The sequence below is a fragment of the Castor canadensis genome, chromosome 16 (genome assembly GCF_047511655.1).
Source record: "Castor canadensis chromosome 16, mCasCan1.hap1v2, whole genome shotgun sequence".
Lineage (NCBI taxonomy): Eukaryota > Metazoa > Chordata > Mammalia > Rodentia > Castoridae > Castor > Castor canadensis.
Genome location: NC_133401.1, coordinates 64,775,340 through 64,795,387, shown reverse-complemented (window position 1 = coordinate 64,795,387; position 20,048 = coordinate 64,775,340). Strand labels below are relative to the sequence as shown.

General features: G+C 39.5%; 1 protein-coding gene and 1 pseudogene across 10 annotated transcripts in view; both read right to left on the bottom strand.

The window, feature by feature from the left end:
• Window positions 1–20,048, bottom strand: part of LOC109677851 (sperm motility kinase 2B-like) — a 48,727-nt gene that overhangs the window by 19,089 nt on the left and 9,590 nt on the right. For 4 of the 10 annotated variants that reach the window (XM_074057328.1, XM_074057329.1, XM_074057332.1 and 1 more), the window contains 8 exons: window positions 18,581–18,731; window positions 15,789–15,909; window positions 15,357–15,505; window positions 11,640–11,765; window positions 9,225–9,334; window positions 3,035–5,681; window positions 2,593–2,683; window positions 358–452 (listed from right to left, as the gene is read on the bottom strand). The gene's annotated coding sequence lies outside the window, so the exon portion shown is untranslated. The remainder of the gene's footprint in view (window positions 1–357; window positions 453–2,592; window positions 2,684–3,034; window positions 5,682–9,224; window positions 9,335–11,639; window positions 11,766–15,356; window positions 15,506–15,788; window positions 15,910–18,580; window positions 18,732–20,048) is intronic. The other 6 variants (XM_074057331.1, XM_074057333.1, XM_074057334.1 and 3 more) reach the window with 6 other exon arrangements.
• On the bottom strand, window positions 4,452–4,568 carry LOC141418396 (U6atac minor spliceosomal RNA; annotated as a pseudogene).

Here is a 20,048-nt window from a genome sequence, read left to right as displayed (position 1 = left end):
GAAACAGCAGATTTGTCACAGATTTTTGACCTGCTGTGATAACCATCATATTTATTATACAAATGGCTACTTCTAGAGGTTGTCTCTGAGAACATTTGGTTGATTGTGTGAACTTTGTGTTGTTTAAGGGAAAGTGTATAGTGGAATTGGGACAAACTGTGAAGCTTTTTTGTAACAAGTAATTCCAATAATTGTTTATAAAGCACAAATTAGTACTATCTACTGAAAATAATTATTTTTCTTCTTCTTTTCTATATTTACATAATTTGCATAAGTATTACTTTGTATATATCTGATTCAAAACAGGTTCTTGTCAAGACCAAACAAAGTATGTCACAAATGAAGAACTTGACTTACCTTATTACATAAAGTACTAAGAAAAATGGTCTCTGCTCTCTATGCCATGAGACAAAAGCTATTGTTCTGGCAGACTCTGGTGTATCAAATTCTGTCTGTTAGACAAAACCAACAGTATCCAATCAGCTTTAAGTTACGTGTCTATTATAAGGACTATAACACTCCTCAAATTTTACCATGCTTATGAATCAATTGCCTGGTGGTTTTGTTGGTCCAGATAGTGAATACTTTTCTTGGAGTTCATTTCGTCTCAGCTGCAAATTCTTGACTCTGCCACTGTTACACTAAAGTGGCCATAGACAATATGTAAGAGAATGGGCACAGCTGTGTTCCAATAAAACCTGAATCACAAAATAGGTGGTGGGCCTCCGTGATCTAAGAGAATGTCCTAACTCTTCTCTACATTTTTATGACCTTTAGAATGAACGGATTTATTCAGGCGGTTATTAACAAACATGACATTTTATTTCCTCATTACTTAAAATACGTGCTCACTGAGTCCAGTAATTTTGTTCAAGGTCTGAAAACCAGGTCTTATGATCCAACTGACAGTGACCAGGGTGTCAATTATCCTAGCTAGAATCTTGACACATCAGTCTTTTTAAATAGCTGAAGCACCTAATGACTCCACCAATATAGACATAGAACCCATCACTTAAAACCTGCCAATATGGAAAAGTGATGAAATAAAACACATATTCCAAAGGTGGCTACAAACTGGTAAGAGGGATTGAAAAATAAAAACACTAAGAAAGATTGTCCATTATTGATTTGAACTTTATAATTCAAAACTATCCAAATGCTATAGATTCTTCAGGGACTATTTCAACTATTCTTTCATAAGCAAGAACATTCTTACTTTACAAGACTATTTGTAGTGACTTGGCCAAGACACATGGCTAGTGATACACAAAGGTCCATTATTCCTATCTTAAGTAACCAATATTAATCCAACTGAAGTGACCACCTGTCATTTGCTAGGTTAAACCAGGGTTTCAAGTAGTTTAGTTCTTACTTCAAAACAGCAATTTAAAAGACCCTGTCAAAGACTGGAGGTATCGTTCAAGTGGTAGAGTGCCTGCTTTATAAGCGTAAAGCTCTGAATTCAAACCCCTGTCCTACCAAAAAAAAAAAAAAAAGACCCTGCTAAGCACCTGCCTGGCAAGTGAGAGGTCTTCAATACAATCCTCTGTCTCTACTCCACCCCCAAAGAAAAGGAGGGGAGAAGAGAAAAGGAAAGGCCCTTCCAAAGACTAAGAAATCATTTACCAAGAACAAAACAAAAAAATGCCACACCAGAATGTGGTTGTAGCTCAGTGGTAGACTGCTTCCCTACAATGTGTGAGGCATAGCACCAGCACTGTAAAAGAGAGAAATAGAAACAGAGAGAGAAAGACAGAGAGAGAGACTCACACACTAATATCATTTATAGTAAACTCATTTTTTGGTCATTAACTAAATTCATTGCTTTCTCCTCCATATGGAACACTGTCTTACACCCATAAGAAAAGATGGACAAGTCAATGCGAAGTCACACGAAGAATGCCATTCTCTCTTTTTTTGACAGTACTGGGGGATTTCAACTCAGACCTCACACTTGCTAGGCAGGCACTCTACCACTTGAGCCACACTGCCAGTCCTTTTTTGTATTGGGTATTTTCAAAATAAGTTCTCTAGAACTATTTTCCCAGGCTGGCTGCAAACTGTCATCCTCCTGATCACTGCCTCCTGAGTAGCTAGAATCTTAGGCATAAGCCAGTGATAACTAGCTAAGAATGCCAATCTTAGATTAGGAGGTGAGGTAGGAGCATTGTGGGTTCCAGCCCAGCCTGGCCATACAGGATGACACTGTCTCAAAAAAACAGGGAAAAAAGAAGGTCATTAAAATATAATATCAACTGGCATGGTGGCAAGCCCATGTAGTCCCAGGTACTTAGGAGGCTGACACAGAAAGACCATTTAAGCCCATGAGGTCATAGACCAGTAAACACAGCAAGATCCGGTATTGAAACACACACACACACACACACACACACACACACACACACACACACACACACCCACACACACACACACAAAACAAAATGTTTTCATTTGGAAGAGCAACATCTGTGGCACATTTTCTTTTTGGGAGAAATTTGGAGTGTTGATTTCTGATTTCAAAATGTGATAGTCATGTTTTTGCCTCACTTGACATGTCCCTTAAGTCTATAGTCACTGAAGTAAAAGTCTTACCATAGTCTGTGGAATTGATGCATAGTTTGGAATTCCTAGCACTTGGTGGAGAAAACTCTGCACAGTTTTTCCCAGCGCAAAGCATCAGTGCCTGTGAATAGGAGTAAAATTGTTTTAGAGGATGCCTCATAGGAAGTGTTGGCACCACACCTCTGGGAGTATTTTGAAAGGTCAGAAGGATGTGTGTATTTACAGAAATTGGACAGATCGTAACAGGACTAAAAACAACTAGCATTTACCACAATGGAGACAGTGCAATTAGTATTTGCCACAGTGACACCTGGTATGGAAAAAGGCAGTGGTGGGAGAAAATGGCTGACACAAATACATGTAGAGCAAAGAGTACAAGTCTATTCAAGAAGAGAGATACCATGGGGAAGGAAACCAAATGCTAAAAAGGAACAGTGGTACAGTGAGGGGGTCAGGAAGTCAAACTACTCACAGAGCCTGCATCCAGGAGGAAAGCACCATCTCTGCTCAGTTTCTCCGTGGAGAGCTGAAGAACAGGGGCTGAGGGATGATTCTGTCATTGATGCTGAGGGCTCCCAGAGGAAGTGAGGAGGTGATTACAGCTGCTAGACACAGGTAGGAGAGTCACAGGGAAGAACAAAAGCAAGTAAAGGACTGTTACCTCCAAGAGTTTGGGCCTTACTCACTGAGGCCAATCACAGTTATTCATAATATGAAGAAGATGAAGTTAAAACAAAGCTGCTTAAATCCCAAGAGATCCAAATTAATTTCTAATCCTAACTATTATTTCAAAAGCAAATGCAATCCTATGTAACACTATGTAATGCTGTAGCGTGAACAAATGATGTCAGTGAGGTCCAAATAACATCTGGAATTAGTTAATAGTAGTACAGCAATCTATTTGAATTTACTGGATTTCACAAGAGTATCATGCTTTTGTAATTTACTTCACTTTATGTTGATGTATTTATTTGAGATAGGCTCTCACTATGTAGTCCAGGACGGCCCGAACCTCACCATCCTCCTCCCTTGGCACCAAGCCAGCTGAAAACATTTTAAAATTTTCTATTCTTTCTTTGTTTTGACACGGGGCTGCCTGTGTTGCCTAGGCTGGTCTCAAGTCTGTGGGCTCAGATGATCCTCTCGCCTCACTTTCCAAGGAGGTGGACGATGGTGTGGACCAAACCTGTGGGCTCAGGTGATCCTCTCGCCTCACTTCCCAAGGAGATGGACGATGGTGTGAACCATCACACACATCCGAGTAAAATGATGGGGGTGAGAACTTTCTGCATTGTATTTGTAACTGACCTGTAAATCTAAATTCCAAATGAGGGGAGAAAAGGAGGAAGGGAGAGAGAATGACGTGTTAACACTGTTTCTCTCAGAAAGTATTAGGAGTGCTTTACTTGTCTCTCATTTTTTTTAGTGGTGCTGAACTGAGGGCATCCTACTTGCTAAGCTGGCTCTCCACTACCCAGCCACATCTGCAGCCTCCTCTCTTCCTGATAGTTACGATATTATAGACACAAAATCAACAACATTAAAATTCCATGTCAACTTGCTATGCTGCTATTTTTTAATGGGAGGAAAAAAGTAAGACTGAACCAGGTATGGTGGCATGGGCCTGTACTCCTAGCACTCAGGGGGTGAGGAGGATTTAGAGTTCAAGGCCAGCCTGGGATGCACAGTTAGACCTTGTCTCAAAAAAAAAAAAAAGAGAGAGAGAGAGAGGGAAATTTAAGTTTAGTTAATTGAACTTATCAAATAAGTAAGATTATTTTGTAATACAAATTAATAATGTTAAGAACAATTTTCATTTGTAAAAAAATTACCTCCTGTTTCTCCTTTACATGATGGTTAATCTTACCTGTCAACTCTTTAAATTTTTTAACCATGGTTAAATGCCATGAAGTAGGCAGCAATGTCTTCACCATGTGGGTGTTGTCAGGGCCGAGGGCCCTTCCATCCTTGTCAAGGGAGTGCTAACCTCTCCTGTCATACAACACCTTAAATGTCACCTTGACTGGATTGAGAAGCACACAGGAGACCAGAGAACACACCTCTGGGGCGTCTGAGATGGTGTTTGCAGAGACGATTACATCATGAGCTCTCTGGATGGATTAAAACTCCTTAATTGATTCATAGTTTGATGCCATTACTGGGGGGAGGTGAAGGTGGGAGGTGGGGCCTGGTTGGAGGAAGAAGGTCCCTGGGGTGTCCTTGAAGGGAATATCTTGCCTTGGCTGGTTCCTGTGTTCCTTTTCTCTGCCCCTGGCTGCATGATGGGAACTGCTCTGATCCACAACACCTCCCCACCATGATGGACTGACACCTCTGAAACGGTGAGGTAGAATAAATCTTTCTTCCCTTAGGTGATTTTTGTCAGATATTTTGTCAAAGATGATAAAAATAATGAATACAAAAGATATCTTAAATTTTTAAAAAATTTTGAAAGATTTTAACCAAAACATTACTCCCTATCTCTACATATACTAACTTGAGCACAACTGTAAATAGATGATGATTTAACATTTTTATGCTTTAACTTTAATAAATATGGCAATAAATAATATGACTTTAATAAATTTCCTATCAAAAGCAAAATATTACAACTCAGATAAATATTTTCCCTTTACTTCAAAGATAGCATTACATTGAACATGGACCTAGGGTACTCAGATGTCATTTCACTCTTACCATACATCTTCCAGATCAATTTGTTTAAATAAATAGGCTGCTCTGGTCAACTTGACATTTTCTTTATTTCTTACATCTGTTCTAGAGACTTGACTTAGGAAACTAAATAAAGGTACTATTTTCAGGAGCTTCCCTGAACCAGTATCTCTCTACATATAACTAGCAAAAAGATAAAAATATAAAGCTTTAGATAACAAACAAACCTCTTCTCAATTCAGCACTGGAATGAGTATGATTACGCTTAGAAAACATCTAGAAAAAGCCACTAAAAAAAGGAATCCATCTTTCCTCATCTGAGAGATTGTCAATTCTGTACAAACTGGGATGAGTTGTGAGCATAAGGTGAACCAAGGGCTGGGTTTTCACTTGACACAGCAAAATGTGTTCTTCTAGATACACGTTTGTCCAGTCTGGAATGATTTCTGTAATGAAAAACAAACCCCGTGCCCACCAAAAGAAGACATTTAAAAAGTACAGAATTTTGTAAATGTCAGACAGAATTTCCAAATTTACTATGAATTATTGTTTCAAAAAATATTCTAAGAAGTCATATACGTGTATTAACTTGTGTCTACAGTGTCACCTAAAAGTCTGGAGCAGTTAATGAACTGACCATGGCAAAGCTATCTTATATGTTTCCTCATCATAAAATAGGTCTACTATCTACCATGACATAGTGACAGTGATGTAACAATCTAAGCAGTATCACAGGAAGGACGTCAGTACGTAGCAGATGACAAAGGCACACATGACGGGCTATGGTATCCACTAAGTGTTCTACCAATGCTGCATGATAATGAGTGGTGGCTGTCTCTGTTTCTCCCACACTTAGAGAAACTAATCAAGATACCAAAGCTTGCAAATCAATGATGAAAAGTAGTAATACAAATGATGACTACTAAGTACAAAAGAGTTCATAAGCAAGAGTGACATTTAAATAGTGTATTAGCTTCATGGAGAATGATGAAGTTTTGAGGTAAAGGTTTCCAGGGGACGGAAAGGGGTAAAAGAGGCAGAGAAAACAGGAATGAGATAGGACTAAAGCAAGGGCACCGGCTAAATAAAAGACTACGAGGAACCCTGGGGGAAGCGCAATTTATGAGGGACAAGAGAGCACTGCTCATGTGTCATACTGACACACCTTCACGTGTCCTGGCGGTGCCCATGCTGGGTCACTGTCCTCAGAACCAGCTGGGCTTCTGATGCCCATGAGCACCTGCACTTGTGCAGCCGCCTACTTCCCAGGGCTGCAGTGCATCAGTGCTATGGGGACAGGGCCTGGGCACTGAACTTCCTGTGTCCTGTTACACACTCTCTGCCTGACGAAACCAACTCTCTTCCTTTCTCTGTTTTTGCTTTTCCTTCCTTTTTTATGTCCTTCCTTCTTTTTCTTTCTTTCTTCCTAGTACTGGCGTTTGAACTCAGGGTCTTACCCTTGCTAAGCAGGTGCTTTACCACTTGAGCTACACCACCGGTCCTTTTGCACTATTCTGTCCCAGCTGGCCTTGGCAGCAATCCTCCTAAATATACCTCATGCATAGCTGGGATCACAGGGGTGCACAATCATGCCCAGCTTGTGTGTTGAGAAGGGATCTCACCAACTTTTTCCCAGCTAGCCTCAAATCTTGATCTTCCTGATATCTGCCTCTGCCTTTTATTATAGGCATGCACCACCATGACTCAGCCTACCAAACTAAACTTTCTCTGGTCCTATCTGTGACCTTTCTTATAAAATCCAGTTTTAGCAAGAACCCCCACCCTCAATATCTGATCACTCTCTACAACTCATCAGTTTCATCATTCTCCATCATCCCCCAGCTGATGTCTAATTACCCTGGACTATCTTCATAAGAATCTTGTTAGCAAGAAGCCCCTTTACTCTTTTTTTTTTCTGTTCCTTTGAGACAGTGTCTCAATAGGTATCCCAGGCTGGTCTTGAACTCACAATCATCCTGCCTCAGCAGACCAAATGCTGGCATCACACGGGTGTGCCAATAGTCCTTGGTAATCTTGATGGTACCTATTAGTAATTTTCTATCCATCAACCCCACCTTACTCTTTCTAAAATTCCCAACTACCCATGAGGCATTCAGAGCTGCATGTAGTCTCCTACTGTGCTTCCAACAAGTGTCATTGAATGAAAAAACAAAAAGCTGTATGATTTTTGAAATTAGTATGTGGACAGTCACTAAGAAGGAGGCAAGTACTACGGGAAATGAAAGAAGCAAAGCTCCAAGTACACATTAAAAATATTTAATGAGTGTCTATTATGTTTGTTTTGGATTTTTGTTTATTGTTTTGGCAGTACTGTGGTTTGAACTTAGGCCTTTGCACTCTACCACTTGAGCCACATCCCCAGCTATTATGCAGGGAACTGTTTAGGTGCTGGAACAAAGTAGTGAATGAAAAAGATAAAAGCCCTATGGTTATGTCAGACTGCATTCTATACAAGGAGAAGAAAATAATAAATAAGCAAAATACCTGGTCAGTAATATGTGCTTCAGAAAAAACCTAGAATGGAAGAGTCAGACATGTCAGGGTGTTGTAGGGAAGGGAAGGATGAAGCGGTGCATGTTAAATAGAAATAGACAGAAAACCTGAGAAGGAAGACAGATATGAGAAAAAAATCAAAACAATGACAAAAAAAACCCTGAAGTAGAGGGAGAAGCTCTACTTCTGTGTACTTATATTCCAAAATGGAAATATGTACCTTGAAACTAGAGCCTTTCCTATGAGGGGAGAGCAGGTTGCCCACAGCATCTAAAAGAGATTACACACACCAGGCAAGCAGATCTTGGAAATTCAGAAAAACACAGAAATAAACAAGATCTAAAGCAGCCCTGATCAGTACTTTTGATAAAAAGCACTATTATCAAGAGCTTGTAGATAAAATGCTATGAGAAGATTACTTGAAGTCTGTAAGCTTGGACATTAAATGCTAGACACTGGATAAATAAGCCTATTCCATGATTCCAGAGTTCTCTATTTTTTTGGGAGGTGAGGTAGAGACACAGAGCAGTTAGGGAAACATGTAAATTACATGCCTGTAATCCCAGTGCTTAGGAGGTATATAGCATGACCCTGTCTCAAAACAAAAGAACCAAATGAAAAACGCTATGAACAAAGCTAAAACTAAACTGAGGCTCCATGAAAGAAAATTTTCCCTATAGGAAACTCAGAAAAGGGGTATCTATTTCTGTGAAAGGCACATCGAAATGTGAAAGAAATCAATCTTATGAAAGGCTTCCCTGAGGGAGAAAGGATGTAAGAACCAAACTGATGTTAAACTCTGCATTTGAAAACGGGACAAGAGAATCAAAATGACAACTAGATCTGAGATGGAAGTAAATAGTTAAAGACCCAAATAAGTTTTCTCCTAGCACACAAGATTTGGGAAGGCTGTGAACATGTGTGTGGTAGTAAACTAGTTTTTAATCTCAAATTTCATGACTACAGGTCTAACAATCTTTATAGTGCCCTGCCACCTCTTACTATCCAAGCTACTGTGCTCATAAAGCACTGTTATAAACAATCCTACTAAGTACCGACATTAAACACTGGGTAGCATGGTTATTAAGTCCAAAGCAGATGAGTACAGAGACTGAAATCAGTTTACTGGGGACAAGGCAAGCGAGGGAAGGAGGCAGGAGTGCCGCTAATTGCTTATGGGCAGAAGATAAAAGTGCTCTAAACTCAGACTGCGATGATGGCTGCACAACTCTGTAGATAGACTAAAAACAATGGAATGGTACAATTAAAATGGTGCAGTCCTGTGACAATAATTCTATCTCAGTAGCGCTGTTTAAACAAGCAAAAAGTATTATCTGTGGCAGATCTTTTTATTGACATAGCTATAAGCACCCAAATTGAAACCTATAAAGCTAATCATTTACAAGAAAACAAAATATGTGAATTTGCTTAATGGTTTTACTTGTAAAATATTTACAAGTGATATCCACTCTTACCCATATTGGCCAATAACCCTGAAATTGCTTGAACATCAGCTTCCAGAAAGACTTCATTCAGAGTTGAAACTACTGGCAAACACAAAGTACGGATAGTATTCTTCTTTCACCTTTGGGGAAAACACATGATAGTAAGGACAGCTACATTCAAAAAAGATTATGCTAGAGTCAGGTCTTTTCACTATAGAACCAAGTAGTGTGATATAGGAAGCAGAGATGCTATCAACACTCTAGTCTGTGACAACAATAAAGTTTTTTTTTATTATTATTTTTTGAGTATAAAACTCTTTATTTACAGTATTACTAAACAGATAACAGGGAGCATATTTAAATGATAATATCCTAGCATTTTCTTCCTTCTCCACTTCTTTCTCTATATCCCCCCCACCACCCCGCTTTCTTTTTTGAGAGGAGGACTCACTATGTAGCCCAGGCTGGCCCAGCCATATGAGTGTTGGAATTACAGGTATCTGTCAGCACACCTGCCAATATGCTAGTGTGCTTTGTGGCCTTTTTTAAGTTCAGAAAATTTTTATTTTATTTATTTATTTTATTTGCAGTACTGGAGTCTGAACTCAGGGCTTCACACTTGCTACCCAAGACCTCTACCAATTGAGCAATGCTCCTAGCTTTAATTTTACTCTTTTTAAACACAGAAAAAAAAAATTAAAGGAAATAGATTAGTAGTTACAATGCCCTTTCTTTGCTAGTTACCTACAACAACTATCAGTAATTCAAAGTAAAAATGAAAACTTTTAAGAATCATCAAATTATCTCTCTCCTCTCTCTCTCTCTCTCTCTCTCTGTCTCTCTTCTCTCTCTCTCTGTCTCTCTGTCTGTCTGTCTCTCTCTTTCTCTCTCTCTGTTTCTCTGCTGGGGATTGAACCCAGGACCTTCTGCATGGTAAGCTCATCTGGGATGTGAATAAACAAACTGGACACAGCAAGAAACTACTCAGGAATAAAAAGGAGTAAATCACTAAGATGCAGCATGTGGATGAATCTCAAAATGCTAAGTAAAGGAAGCCAGACTCAAAAGTCTACACACTACAGGTTGAGCAACCTGAACCCAAATATCCAAACTCTGAAATCTTTCAAGCACCACAAGTGGAAAATCCCGCTCCTTAGACATGAGGGTAGGGTAGCGGTCAAAATGAAGGCACACTAAAATATTGTATAAAATGATCTTTGGCTATGTCTGTAAGATGTATAGGAAACACAAGTGAACTTTATGTTAAGATCTGATCCCATCCCCAAGATATCTCATAATGTACATGCAAATAATCAAATATTTGAAAAAAATCCAAAATTGAAAAAATTCTTCCAGTGCCCAGTCTTGTTTTGTTCTGTCAAGTAAGACATAAATGTCTAGACGGGCACCGGTGTCTCACATCTGTAATCCTAGCTACTCAGGAGGCAGAGATCAGGAGGATTGAGTTTCAAGGCCAGCCCAGGGAAAATGAAAAACGAGACCCTATCTCAAAATACTCAGCAGAAAAAAGGGTTAGCAGAGCGGCTCAAGTGGTAGAGTTTAGCCTGCCTAGCAAGTGTGAAGCCTAGAATTCAAACCCCAGTGCCACCAAAAAAAAAAGTAAATTGAACATGCCTCAGAATAAAACACAAATTAGATGTTAATTAGGAATGAACAAGTCCCACCCTTAAGAACTGCTGTCTGTCTCCAGCACAAGTCCTTTCAAAACGTCCACTGGACGAGGTCTTTCCCTGGCTACTCTATCTTAAAATAGCAACTCGAGCACTTCCTATACCCTTACCTGCTCTGCTTTTCTCCTTAACTATTACATTGTTTATCCTGTTTATTATCTGACTCACTAATAGAACTAAAATCTATGCAATAATTTTTTTTTTTTTGAGACAGGGTCTCGCTGGCTGTGTTGCCCAGGCTGTTCTAGCACTCCTGGGCTCAAGTGATCCTCTTGCCTCAGGCTCCCCAGCACTGGAATACAGGCCAGAGCACAGCTCAATAAAGGGATTTTTAAACTGATGCACAGAATGTCTGCTACAAAACAGACTCTCAATGAGTATTTATGGCTGAGTATGGTGGCCCATGAGTATAATGCCAGGACTTGGGAGGTTGAAGCAGGAGGAACATGAGTTCGAGGCCAGCCTGGACTATACAGTAAGATCCTGACTCCAAAGAAAAGAATGTGTGAATAAAATGTAAAATGGTCTAGGAAAATAAACACCATGGCTTTACCAAGAATAACAACAAAGCTCTTATGATCAGGAACACTCTTTTGGCTGAACAGGCATTCCTAATTACTCCAAAGAGTCTCTCATACTCAGAAGAAGACATTCTACATGAACAAACGTACCTTTACTACAATACTGTGCTGAACGTTAACACAGTAGAGCTTATGTTGTGGTTTTTGTGACAATAAAGCAAACAAAAACTTACCTTTGCTTGATGTATACAAGAGTGCTGACTGAAAAGAACCCAACTGCATGTCAGGAAGACTCTTTTCCGCTGACATCTGTACTGTATACCTGGCATCTGGGTTGACATTGGGCAGAGACAGGAAGTCTGTGGAGCAGACAAAGAAGTTCCCATGGAAAGTGTGAATGGTGAGAACTAGGCGAGAACAAATTTTAAAATGACTTTATATGCCTGCCTCTGGATATTTACACTTTATCCTAGTCACTTATGAGATACTAAAAATAGGTAGATAATAGAGAGGATTTAGTGAGATTGAGGGGGATAGGTGTCTTCTTAAATAAAGGTGAGGATACAACCTTCAAAACGCTTTCTGGGAGGGACAATTTGGCTCTACATATTAACATTATTTGAACTTTAGCAATCTCTTATCTAAGAATTTATGCTATAGATATACTCATTCAAGTGCACATTTCTTTGTGCAAAAACATTTTAAACAGATTTGTCACAGCAAAAAATTTTAAAAATCACCATCACTGGTTATCAGTAGTAAAATAACTAAACTGTGATTTGTTCCTTTTAGTGAAATTAGGTAGACATTAAACAGAATGGGATAGGTTTATATAAACTAAAATGAAGGGATCTTTAAAGTTTATTAAGTGAGCATGTCATTTATGCAAATACACCATCTATGTACTTTCCATGCAGTTGTACCTAAGCCAAAAGCAGAAAATCCTGTTATGCACCAAAGTGGTTACAGTAAATACATAAGGATGTAATTGTGTGTACAATCAAGCTGATATGGAAGGAATTTAGCTTTAGCAATAGGTATATATGCAAATATATACATGCATAATGCATGTATAAAATATTTTAAAGAAAAACAGATGCATATATTGTGAAATAAAAACTAACTTTAAAACAAGAAAGATACAGTTCTGCACATACAAAAACAGATGTCCATGATGTGGTTTAAAAACATGTGAGCATCTCATGGAGCACAGCAGAGCGGGAGCCAGCATGCAGAAGCCTGGTGACTTGCCAGATTCACACTGCCCCAAGCTCCCTTGCCAGCATCTACAGCAGGGAACATCATCTGCAGCTAGAGAAACACTTCAAGGTGGATGGGTACCCTGACTATAAGACCAGGTGGCCCTGGCTACCAGGCTCAACCTGAAGGAGTATGATGTGCAGGTGTGGTTCCAAATGTATTTGATCCTTAAGGACTGTGAGGAACTCTTTTTTTCTGGGGGGGGGGGGGGCGCAAGGGGGAGTCCTGGAGTTTGAACTCAGAATTTTGCACTTGCAAAGCAGGCACTCTAATGCTTGAGGCACACCTCTAGTCCATTTTGTTCTGCTAATTTTGAAGATAGGGTCTCACAAGGTATTTGCCCAGGCTGGCCTCAAACCTTGATCTTCCTGAACTCAATCACTCAAGTAGCTAAGGCTTATAGGTGTGAACCACCACTGCCCCAGCTAAGTTCATTGTTAAGGCAGGAAAATGACATAAAACCAGCAGAAAAAAAAAAAAAAAAAAAAGCTAGGCCCCAGTGGTTCATACTTATAATCCTAGCTACTCAGGAGACCAAGATCAGGAGGATCATGGTTTGAAGTCAGCCTGGGCAAATAGTTTGTGGGACCCTATCTTAAAAAAAAACCTATCACAAAAAGGGGGGGGAGGTGGGCTGGTGGAGTGGCTCAAGGTGTAGGCCCTGAGTTCAAACCCCAGTACAGAAAAACAAAAAAACAAAAAAAAAAAAAGAAAAGAAAAAAATCCTGGACCCATTGTTTGGTTTTCCGGAGATTACAACAACAGCTACGACCACTGAAAATAAAGTGCCAAAAGCAGAACATTTTACAAACCCCGCCCCATCCCCTTGCCCTGCCATTCCTGGCTCTCCATTATAACCAGCATTTGGAAGTGACTTGATCACAAAGCACTGCTCCTTTCATCTTTTCAGTCTGGACAGCTTCTTCTACCACAGCCTGAAGTCTGATCCCGATTTCTGGTCAGACACTGTGAAGTCCAGGGAGCTCCCCTCAGCCCTAGAGGCCTTCCAGAGACTTTCTATCTCTGCATTGGCACCTGGGTACAAAGAGGGAGGTAGCATGGCAGATTGAGGGCAGATCAGGCCCAGGATGGTTCTGAATATTTGAGGGGGGGAGGGTCTGTGCCTATGGCTCTTGCAGGTCCCATGGAGCCAGATCCCTGTGGGTACTTTTGGATCTGTGAATACACCATTTCCCCAAACCTGCTAGACAGTTCTCATGGATATGGTAGGAGAGCAATTCTTGCAGATTTTTTTTTTTTCTTTTTGGGAGGGAACCCAGGATCTTATGTATGCAAGGCAGGCTCAGTAGTAACTGAGCCACACCCCTAGGTGGGGAAAGCATTTCTGGGGGATTCCTTCAGTACTTGGTGCCCACAGGCTCTAAATGGCCCTGCCCACCCTTACTCACACTTGGCTAGTGGGAGGTTTTAATGTCTGCTTTGTGCCCTGTCCTGGCTTTAATATTAATTTCCCTGGTGTTTGGCAGGTTGGTCATTCACATATGTTATGTCCTCTTATGTTTCATTCATTTGAATTTATTCCTCTACGACAACTGAAGTGCCTTATTATTTCTTCCCCACCCCCATAAAAAATCCCCGTGATTGTGAGAGTCATCTTTTTGACCTGGAATTAAGGCTAAAGTATGTGCTTACCTTGTACGGGAAAACTTTTAAAGGGATGTCAGAAGCCAAAGAATGGGACCTAGTGGACTATGTTTCTCTTTTTATACGTTTTAATACTTCATCTTTTTCCCCCTGTGGTGCTGGGGATTGAACCCAGGGCCTCAGACATGCTAAACATGCCGTCTACATACAGCTGTACCCACCCCATCTCCTATCAATGATTTCTAATGAAATTAATTGATCATAAAAGAAAAAACTAAGCCAGTTAACCACACAGTTTTCAGTTAGGCACTCTGTAGAGAAGCTCAAGCCTAGTTTGTTGGCATTTTCCCAGGCTCTTCCTACCCTTACCTTTTTTTAGGGGGCCGGGGGTAGGGGCATGGGGAACACTGAGATTTGAACTCAGGGCCTTGTACTTGCTAGGCAGGCACTGAACCATTCCTCATCCCAATTCCCAGTCTCTTTATGAAAAGTAAGATAATAAAAATAACCTCTGATTCATCAAATAGAGAAAGTCTTAAGCATGTTTAGTATGAACACTTTCCCTAATTAGCAGTCAGTATCTGGAGAAATAAACATTTTTTAATTCTGCCAATCTTATATATTAATTTTTAACATTCTGTTTTGAGACTGTGTCTTACTTCATAGCTCAGGCTAGTCTCAAACTTATGATCCTCCTGCCTCAGCCTCCAGGCACACAGTTCTTTTTTTAAAAAAAAAAATTATTTCTCAATGCATTTCTGTATGTCTTCATATACTGCCTTGTGCTAGCTGCTCTGGTGCTTATTATGAGTTCATAAGCACAGACCACTGTCTCACCAGTTGAGATCTGCCTTACTTAGAGTACTAACATCAGACCTTTTAATTTCATTTTCTCCTCTTTTCTACCAGCATATATTAATTACACAAGGGGTTTTGTTATGATATTTCCATACACGCATATAATGAGCTCTGATCAGAGTCAACCCCACTATTACTCGTTCTTAGCTTCCTCCCCCCATTTTTAAACAATTTTTAACGGGTCTGACAACTCTACTTTCATACTTGGGTACAAAATACTTACTCACCCCTCTCATCCTCCAGACTCCTGCTGGTTCCCAACCCCAAATGCTCCTCCTTCTGACACTCCCACAAACTCCTTTTAAATAATGCTACTATTACCACACCAAAGTAACTGCAGGCATTTCACTCAGCTTTTCTCTAACTTCTCAAGGTCCTGTCAAAAAGAATAATCCATTAGTGGTATAGAAACTTCTCTATTTCTCTCCTACTAAATTAGCATAGCCCACTATAAGATTTATTACTGGTTAAACTGATCAGCAGGAGGCTATTGTGCACACCTGCAGCCCCCAGCTGCTTAGAAGGCTGGGGGGAAGGGGAAATTGAGACCAGCCTGGGCATTATTCAAGGGAATAAATGCTCTTACGTTGCCTTCTACTTAGAATAACGTCATATGTCATTTCACCATTCACTGAAGAAAACAATCATGAAGAACTTACCCGGAGAAGCCAAATCAGAATACTGTCCACTGAGAAGGAATAAGTCAACAGCTACCTGTTGACCAGAACAGTCCAAGGCTAATTTCTTATAGAAGTCAATGGATGGAGTCAGGTGTATTTTCTATGAATAATAAATAACAAAGATACATCAAAAAATCATTATCAAAAATGTAAATACATCTGCATATATGTATAATTATAACATCTTTGACCCACCTCTATATGTGTGGGTTTTTTTTTGGGGGGGGGCAATACTGGAGTTTATATTCAAGGTTTCACCCTTGCTACATAAGCCTTCTATCACTTGAGAAACACACCCAGGCCTACATAGATTAATAACAATTATCTCTGGGGTATTCTACTCAAACCTTGTACATTTTTATACTACTTGATTTTTCATTAAAAAACGGACCAGACAGGTGTGGTGGCCAAGCCTACAGGCCCAGCAACTGGGAGGCTGAGGAAGGAGGACAACAAGTTCAAGGCCAGCCTGAGTTACTTAATGAGACCCTGTCTCAACAGACTAAAAACGAAGATGCATGTGTGCTGCTTTTTAAAATGGAAAAATGAGACCTGTTGACACATTGTAGGAATGGGGGGAGGGGAGATAAAAGAGAAAAAGGGAGGGGAGAATTCCACTATGACATATTGTAAGAGCTTTTGTAAATGTCCCAATGTTACCCCAGTACAACAATAAAAAAAATAAATTAAAAAAATGTGCTGCTAAAGAATTTTCTTTGAACTTTTTAGGGCTAGGGATATAGTTCAATGTAGAAGCAAGACCTAGCATGAATGAGGGTTTGAGTTTGATCCCCAGCAGTACTGAAAAATTTTTAAAAGAAAAGTAAAAGAGACAAAGAAAAGAATTTTCTCTGAGTGACTTTTCCTGTCAAAAAGTAAACATCACTAATTACATTAATTTTGTAATAGGCAAAGACAATTATTTTAATTAACATTTGTCAAATGCTCAGTATGCTGGTAACTATTCCAAACAAACCACAGGTAACACGGAGCCCCTTCGACTACCTATTTCTGCTTCACATGGAAACAGAGGAGCTAATAAGTACTCAAGTGTCCACATCTAATAAGCAGTAGAACATTAGGCAGTCTGTCTCTAGGAGTCACATAATTAGCAGAATAAGATACTGGCTTCTCTCATCTTTTGGGAAACATATTCCTCAAACTCTTAAGGTCATAATGCAAGTTGCTCAAAAGCCAGTGCCAGAATAACAAATTATGGCCACTGCTTACTAGGGACTTGCTTGTCCCTAGCAAGTGTTATTTCTTTAGTTTCCCATACTTTCTCATCAAAGCTAGGTTGGATTATAGTGGCTTGCTAAAGATATTAGAAACAAGGCATGGGAGCCTCAGGTAGAGAAAATTGTAATAAAAAAGGTATGTCTACAGAAGAATGAAACCCTTTACCCAATTCCTTATAACCCTCCTCCCCATAACTGAAAAGTACATTAAAACAAACAAAAAAGCTGGGTGCTTGTGGCTCATGCTTATAGTCCTAGTTACTCAGGAGGCAGAGATCAGGAGAATCATGGTTCAAAGCCAGCCCAGGGAACTAGTGCGCGAGACTCTATCTCGAAAAACCCTTCACAAAAATAGGGCTGGTGGAGTGGCTCAAGGTGAAGGCACTGAGTTCAAGCCCCAGTACTGCAAACAAACAACAAACAAAAAACCCTGTGGCCAAAGGGATAAGGGCACCAGCATAAATCATATCATAAACCTGATAATTTTCTGACATTAACAAATGATCTGTTTGGGTTCCTCTCTTGGTTTAAGAGCTCCCATAACAAGAATTGGGAGTTGTGTTTGAAAGACAGACATTCAACCACCAGTTGGGGCCATCAGGTCAAAGGCAGCCTGAAGGGCAGGACCCAAGGCACCTGGGTCTCCACTCTTGGTAAACATTTGTGGCAAAGTTTTCAGTAAATCCTGGAAAAGCTTGTGAAATGAAGAAGAAAACTCAAGAGTGTTACAATTCAAAATCTTTCTCACACCAAGTAAGTATCTAATACAACAGACAAGACACTGAGTCATGAGGAAAGGTCAGAGAATCTACAGAGATTAAACAATGAAGTTGGTGAGATGACAAGAAAGCCATTTTAAATCAACATTATAAATTGGCAAGCAAGACATCAGAATTGGAGTCTTACAGCTCTAGAATATGCAATAGTTCAGTAAGACTATAAGTTAAAAATGTATCCAAAAGAACTACCCCAGTGAAGAAATACCATCTATTTTAATGCCATGGAATATGGCTTTTTTCATGACCTCTATATATTTTATAAGTTCCAAAGTTCCCTGTTGCAAAATCTAAGATATTTACTAACTTGCCAAGTAGTTAATACTACCACTAAGAAAAGACAAAATCAAAACCAACTACCTCTTCAAGTTAGGGCGTAAAAATAAAGAGAATTAATGGTAAAAAAGAATACTTCCCATGATGGCACAATGACCACTGCCAAGAGCAGAGCCCATAGACTTGCTAGTGAAAACGTCACCCTACAGCATAGATGCATGTACAGGGTAGATAACATCCCCCTTCAGACACGTTCTGTTCACCTCTCATTGTATTATGTCATGGCAATTTCCAGGCAGGTGATAAGAGTTCTTTGAACTGACCCCAATGACACTCTGAACGAGAAAAGCACTCAGTGCTTCCCTACAGTGACCAGGGGCGACTTTCAACTTTCCCACTTCCCAGGAGGTCTTCAAACGTTCTTCCTTTTGGAAGAGGCTTATCTTCTACTCTGAGCTACACTCCCAGTATGTTTTCTCACCTTCTTGATGATGTTATTTTTGTTTGCTTTCTTGAGACAGGGTCTCACTGCGTAGGCCATGTTGTCATTGAACATGTGATCTTCCTGTCTCCACCTTCTGAGTGCTGGGACTTCAGAGGTACACGGCCACACCTGGCTTCTTGATGATGTTCTGTAAAGCACAAACCTCTTTAATTTTGAAGAAGTCCAATTTATATACTTTTTTCCTTTTGTCATCAATACTTTTGATGCTTCATCTAAGAGTCCAAGATTCACTCCTATGCTTTCTCCTAACACTTCCAAACTTTTAGTCTCACAATAGGCTCTATGAGCCACTTTCAGTAACTATTAATTTTTTCTGTAGTGCTAAGTATTAAACCCATGGCCTCATGCAAGGTAGGCAAGTGCTGAACCTTTGAGCTAAACCGCCAGCCTGAGTTAATTTTTTTATGGTAAAATGTACAAAATATATAAAATTCATCATCTTAACTATTTTGAACATACAATTCAGTGGTATTTGATGTATCACAATGCTGTGAATCCATCATTTATTTTCAGAACCTGTTCATCATCCCACACAGAAACTCTGTACCCACTCACAATTCCCTACTTCCCTTTCCCTCCAGCTCCTAGTAATCTCCATCTTCTTTTCTGTTTCTATGAATCTGCCTATTCTAGATACGTCATGTAAGCAGAACCACAGAATATATTTCTCCATTTGTGTCAGGTTTATTTCACTTAGCAAAATCTTTAAGCTTCATCCATGTTGTATCATGAATCAGAATTTCATTTTTCCTTGAGGCTGAAAAATATTCTATTATATGTTTATATCACATTTGCTTATTCATTCACTTGCTCATGGCTACTTGGGGTGCTTCCAACCTTTGACTATTCTGAAAAATGTTGCTATGAATGATGTACAATGATTTGTCTGAGTCTCTGCTTTAATTCTTTCAGGTATAAAATAAGAAGTGGAATTGTGAAATCTTATGCTAATTTTATGACAACTCTGAGAACTACCAAACTGTTTTCCATAGAAGCTGTACCATTTTCCACACTGACCATCAATTCATGGGGGTTGTGATGTTGCCATACCTTGCCAACATTTGTTGTTTTGCATTTTGTAAAAACTAGCCATCCTTCTGATGGATGGGAAGTTAACTGATGATGAGTTTTTGGATAGTTTGATTTTTTTTTTTTTTAGAAATATGCAAGCAATTAGTATTTTATTCTATGATGGATTCCACATTGTTACAACAAAATGAAAAATGAGAAGACATGGTCTACATTAACAGAGGTGAAATGTATAAACATACTTAAGTTACAACTCACAGCAGAAAGTATAGCTATTTCTTATTATAGTTTGAAAAAAATATTTTTTGTCACAAACAATACACAGAAGGATTTTTGTTTTGTTTTTGGTGCTGAGGACTGAAGTCAGAGCCTCTAGAATGCAAGGCAAGCAGTCTACCACTGAGCTACATCCCAG